Raw genomic sequence first — 6,000 nt, 5'->3', positions numbered from 1 at the left:
GAGGAATAAATTTCTAGAATTACAGGAGTACCACAGCCTTGAAAGCAGGAATCTCAGTTGAAAACTCTAAATGGCATGTCTTTTTTAAAAAGTAAATTAAGCTGATATATTAACTGATTCATTTGATGCTCATTTAAAATATTTTTGAGCTCTCTTGCAATATTATTCAGCTCTGCTATCTATCACAAAAATATATCCCTTTATATATCTATAGGAGCCACAAATCAAGCATAGAAAGTTCACAATGTTCTTAGAAGTGAAGCCATTCACTAAGAAAGTACACACAGTTCTTGTTAATTGTTACTGAATGTGTTTTCCTGAGGTGTCTTACAACTTCTGTGACCACAAGCATAATTGCCTGAGGAATATAAAATTAAAATTTGTTAAAAGACTGCCTGAAAATTTAATCATAAACTTACTTTTTTCTTATAAATCAGATTGAATTTGTTGATATTCAGTGAGATTACTATTTTAACAAAAGAGTAACAATTTATGGTTACTGTAACCATACTTCTAAATATTGTTTTTCAAAGTAATAAAGAATGTGAAATTTCTTCCAACTATCCAAATAACTATGCAAACAGCTCAAATGAAAAAGAATTGTTTACTAAAATAGAACTAGTTCTGAACATTCCTGCCTATGTTTTTGTAAAGTCCTTGTTTTTACAAGTTTCAGAAATGGATCCTGAAAAGAGGCCCTTGGAAGTGTGGGGTATATCTTTTGATTTTCCCCCTATATTCAGCTGTATTAATAACTTGATAAGAGATTTGAATAATATAACATAAAAAATAACGTAAATCTTAGATTGGTGTTAAATAGTAAGTGTTCTATAATAACAATGGAAAAATTCATAATTTAAGATTTTATTCTACAGCAAAGGCAATAATTACCATTTCTAAAGATTTTTAAATAGTCAGTGTTTAATTTAGGAATTCAGCTAAGGATTTAATGGTAATATGATAAAAGTAATCCAATTAAATAGATAAGTACTTTATTATTTTATACACATTAGTACCTCTAGTAATGGATTTTTGAGCTAAGGCCTTAAATCCATCACCATTGTGTCCCTGTGTAAGTTCTTACTTTGTCTACTGACAGCTGTTGCCCGTCATAGAGGCATTCTCATTTCTCCCCGCCTTGTGTCACTACAAAATGAATCTCTAGAATAATACTTTTTGTTCAAGGAGAAGGAGCATTGTGTTACTACCATAAAAACGCTTTTGGCCAATGCTCTGATTTCTATAACCAAGTGGAAGAAGTTCCGTTTCTGGAGAGCTTCTGACTACAAAAAAGGGAGGTGTTAGATGTATTATTGAAGTGAGATATTTTGGTTACAGTAATGAGAAAAATGCACTATTGTAGCAAGCTGATTTTCAGTCACTGATTGAGCAGGAAAATAGACTAGCAAAGCCTCATTCTTGAAATTCTCTTTGCATAACTTATTTATTTTATATAACTCTATTGGTTAGAAAGCTCACACTTGTATATTTGATATCGTATAGCTGCCACCTAAAATTGTTATGAAAACAATGCAAACTATGGAAGAAGTAGGTCCTTTTTCGTAATTATTTAGATATATTGCAATGCAGATTGGGTTATATAGAATCATTCATAGTTTCTTGTCAGCTTCCCAGCTCTTTAATTTTGCACACTTAGGTAGATTCCATTATTTTGGTACCATAAACAAACCCACAATAAATGTTTTGATCAGATTCAAAAAGGAGAATGTTTCTCATTTACTTTCAATAACGAAAAAGACCTTTGGATTTATTTCTTTATTTCTGTATTGTATTTTTCCCATATATTTCTAATGTAATGGAGTCTTTGCTATACTACTTTCTCTTAGTTTATGTTCTATATTCTTTTTATTTCCTTTTTTGTTCTGTGAAATTATTGCTAATCTCCTTAATTTATTTCAGTTTCTAGATAATTAAGATATTATTATTTATGAATGTGTCTGGTACCAAACCTTTAATCATTTAAACTAATAAAAAACAAGAGCATCATGAAAAATAGACCAACACAGAGAGTAAAAAAAAACCATAAAAAATTCCAGAATAATGAAATATGCTGCTGAAAATAGACCCATCATCAGTAAAAAGTAAACAACTATTACAAGTGTATTACAAACACATTTACAAATTACAAAATATGTCTTTTTGAATATATGGAATCCAAATAACTTGTGTATGTGCTGTTAAACTGTACACAAATACACATACACAAACACATACTTCAGTTGTCTTAACCACGCAACATGATACCCACTGGAAATTTGTTGAGTCTTGCTTTAATGCCTAGTACGTATCAAACTGTGTATATTTTACATATGTGCTTGAGGATTTGCACTTTCTAATTATTAGTTGCAGAAGTCTCTATTTCTCACTTAGTATTCAGATTGTCTTTAAATTGGGTGTTGGTTTCTTTTTATCTTTTCTATTTGTTGGTGGACTTAGCAATTTGTCCTCTAGTTTTATCAATTTTGCTTTTTTTAATCTATTCCGTTGAAACAAACACATTTCTAACCGCTATATACCTTTGGTGAATTAAAATTTTTATCATTATGTTGCAACTCTATCTATCCCTAATATTGTTTTTTTAATTCTATATAATTTTAATGTGCAGTCATGCATCCCTTAATGGCAGGGACATGTTCCGAGAAACGCATCTGTAGGTGATTTTGTCATTGTGGAAACATCATAGAGTGCAGTTACACACACCTAGATGGGACAGCCTACCACACACCTGGGCTATATGGTGCTAATCTTACAGAACCGCTGTTGTATACACGGTCTGTCATTGACCAAAACATCATTATGTGGCTATGACTGTATCTAAACACCAGATTTTTTTCCCTTATTTTTATTAGCCTGATATGTTTTCATATCATGCTTTCACATTTTACTTTTTTGAATGCTTATAGTTTACGGGCACCTCTTGAAGGACCATATATCACTATTATTTCAGCCAAATGTTACAAGATAGTTTAGTGCATTTATATTTATTGCACTATTGGCTACTTAAAAATTGCTTCAAAAAAGTTAGTTTATTCGTTTAATTTGGCTAAGCTTTTTTATGTTTATTTTTTAGTCCTTTTTTTTTCAGCAATAGACATCTATACATTTTCCTATGAGACAAGATTTTTAGGATGTTCTCATTGTTTATTCCCCACAATTTTGTCATGTTGAATTTTAATTCATTATGTACACATCATTTTTATATATAAATATTATATGTAATTATGTGTATACATTACATATATAATGTTTGCATTATAATATATAATGATTTTGTTATTCACTTTATTTTCTTAAATCTTAGCTATTTTGAGGCATCAATACTTATGGCCAAGGTATTTGGTCAATCATTCTTCATTATCTCTTGCAGCATCTCCTGGTTTTTTTCCCGAAGTATCTCAACACATTCGTTTGGCAAACCTGAGGCCTTCAGTTCGTGAGAATATTTTTAGAATGGCATTATATTTGATTCATATATTTGTCTGGATATAAAATTTTAGGCACAGTGTTATTTGTTGAAAATACTGGTTTGTCTTCTTGAGAAATGAGTCTTGCTATTGAAAAATTTAATGCTAAGTTGACCCTGACCCACTTACATATAATCTCTTTCCTGCTGAAAGCTTTTTTTAAGCATACTCTTATTGTATGTTCTTAAATGTCTCTATAATATTTCTAAATTTGCTTATTTCTCTAGTCTTCTTTAACCTGAGGTTGCTCGTCTTTCTTACATTCTACAAAACTTGTCTTTTTTTCAAGTATTTTTTCTATTCTTTGTCAATTTTCTCTTTCTGAGATTTGTATTATTAGGACTGTGGCACTGGGATGACAGCACTCTCTGTCATACTTCATACACTGTATTTATCACCCTTAACTTTTATCATATATTTATTATTTGTTTATTCTTTTTTACTACTTTTTGGGAGTATCCCTCTATATGATCTATCATTTAGTAATTTCTCCCTCTGCTGTTTTCACTCAATTACTTATCCAATCTACTCTTTTTTATATTTCAACAATCACATTTTTAAATAGAATATTTTCTCTTGGATTTCTCTTATACTTTCTGTTTATTACCTAATGATTCCAGTTTTCTGCTTTATTTTAGTGTAATTGATAGGTGTATACATGATTATTATTAACAGAATTCCTTTCTTTTATTATCATCTTAGAGCCATGACCCCCACTCCTCCACTGCCACCAAATCTTCATACACCATTTCAAAACATGTTTGTCAAACCAGAAGTTATCTGACATTTTACTCTATCTCGATATATTTTGTCTATAATTCCCTGGAATTGATCATGAAAGATGGAATCAGCAATCTGCAGTATGTCAACACCTTTCTAGAAAATACTGGAGCTCCTCTAAAACCTTATCATTTGAAGCTATTATTAATAACTCTTGTTTTCCTTCCTTCCTTCCTTCTCCCCCCCCACTCCCTCCTTCTCTCCCTCCCCATTTTTTTCTTCCTTTCTTTTTCTCTGTTTCTTTCTTTTGTCTATTCTTGTTTTCAGCTGAAGGCATCATTGACAGAATAACATGTACATTCTCTATTACCAAACATACTCATTAGAGAAGTTATGAATACACAGAAAAATCTCAAAGTAGTAAAATTCGCTCACAATCACTCAGTGATAACCACCAACAGCGTGTTGCTTATTAACTTTTAATATTTCACTATGTATACATAAAGTGTAGTTATAATTGTGTATATATAAACAAACACATATTTATAGATTTAAATAATAATGACATTTTAACATATGAATGCTTATTAAAGCTCATTTTGATCCTAAAGAAATGAGCTAAAACATACAAGTTAAGACATTTTTTTCCTTATAATTTCAGTCCAAATCACATTATGTATGTACATTTTGAAATTTTAAATAAAATTTTTCTAATCCTCCAGATTTAAAGTTTTTCCTTCATTAAAGTTCTTTACATATAGTTTACAAGTTTTCTAAGAATTTCTCAAGATAAGAACTTCGGAGGAAACTTGGCTGCAGTAAGTGTAACTAAAGCAGTAATGAACACTTTGTACTCTGTAAAACCCTAGAGCATTCTCTTTATAGTTCAATTTTGAAAATGTTACTATGTGTATGACATTTTGAATTTCACCATCAAGGCCATCTACTTATTAAAGGTGTTTTTAAAAATAGATGAATTGAGAAATCATATAATTAAATTTTATACAAAAATGTTAGCATTCTCCAATGATTTAAAGTTAAATCAAAACTATGGAATTATGTAAAGCATAGAAAATTAAAATTTTATTTATATTTTTCTCTATTCTGTATAGAAAAATGGTTTATGTTTAAATCAGTATTTTCTATACAATCAAGTTATAAAACATAAAAAATTAAAATTCTGTTTAATACAATAAATTTACATATACAAATTTAACTGATAAATTGCATACTACATATTTTCTGTCAGTTGGCTTATGTGATTTTCAGGAAAATATTATTCCCATAGACATGTTATATAATTCTATAAATTAAGTGGTTAATCATGTTGAAATTACTTTTTGACATATAGATGATATCAGTATATTTATTGTATTCTTTGATAAAAATAGCATTAAAAGTTACCCTGAGAAAACAAATATATGATGAATCAATGACAGATTGAAAATAACACACACAAATAAACATATTTCATACATTCTTGGATCCTTTACCAATAAACATTATCTTAATAATGACACTAAATGAATAGTCACCAACTGGGTAATTTTGTACCACCTGAACACCAAATAAGTTAGAGTAGGAAGAAATTCGGATTGTAATTATATAGTGGATAGACATAATAGAATTCTATATATATATATATATACACATATAATTATTATTTTTTTGCTGAGGAAGATTTACCCTGAGCTAACATCTGTTGCCAATCTTCTTCTTTTTGTATGTGAGCTGCCACCACAGCATGGCCACTGACAAATGGTATAGGTCCAAACCTGGGAACCAAATTCAGTGT

The sequence above is a fragment of the Equus quagga genome, chromosome 2 (assembly GCF_021613505.1).
Source record: "Equus quagga isolate Etosha38 chromosome 2, UCLA_HA_Equagga_1.0, whole genome shotgun sequence".
NCBI classification, from domain to species: Eukaryota; Metazoa; Chordata; class Mammalia; order Perissodactyla; family Equidae; genus Equus; species Equus quagga.
This window is presented reverse-complemented; position numbering follows the sequence as displayed.